Raw genomic sequence first — 349 nt, 5'->3', positions numbered from 1 at the left:
CGGCCCCATGGCTGTGGGGCAGCAGCAGAGAGCCCAGCCATGGCTGCACTGGTGCGAAGGCAGCGCCTCGCCCTGAAGGAGTTAACTTTTCACCAGCACCTTTCCTACACCTGAATTATTAATTTGCTGATAATCTGCCTTTGGGCACCCCGCGGCCCCTACAACACTCCCACATTAAAGAAACATGCGCTCCCTCGCTGGCTGTGCCGCTTTGATGTCGAACATGCGTGAAACATTCTCCCGGGGAGGAACTGGTACAAAACCTCACCAGATGATTGAGATATTGCAGATAAGTGTGTGTGGGGAGAGCATCATCCATAATCCCGTTACAGACTGGGCCGCCCCCACC

This window comes from Nestor notabilis, unplaced genomic scaffold (genome assembly GCF_000696875.1).
Source record: "Nestor notabilis isolate BGI_N333 unplaced genomic scaffold, ASM69687v1 scaffold19098, whole genome shotgun sequence".
Taxonomy (NCBI): domain Eukaryota; kingdom Metazoa; phylum Chordata; class Aves; order Psittaciformes; family Psittacidae; genus Nestor; species Nestor notabilis.
The sequence above is the reverse complement of the archived record's forward strand: the minus strand, read 5'-3'. Positions refer to the sequence as shown.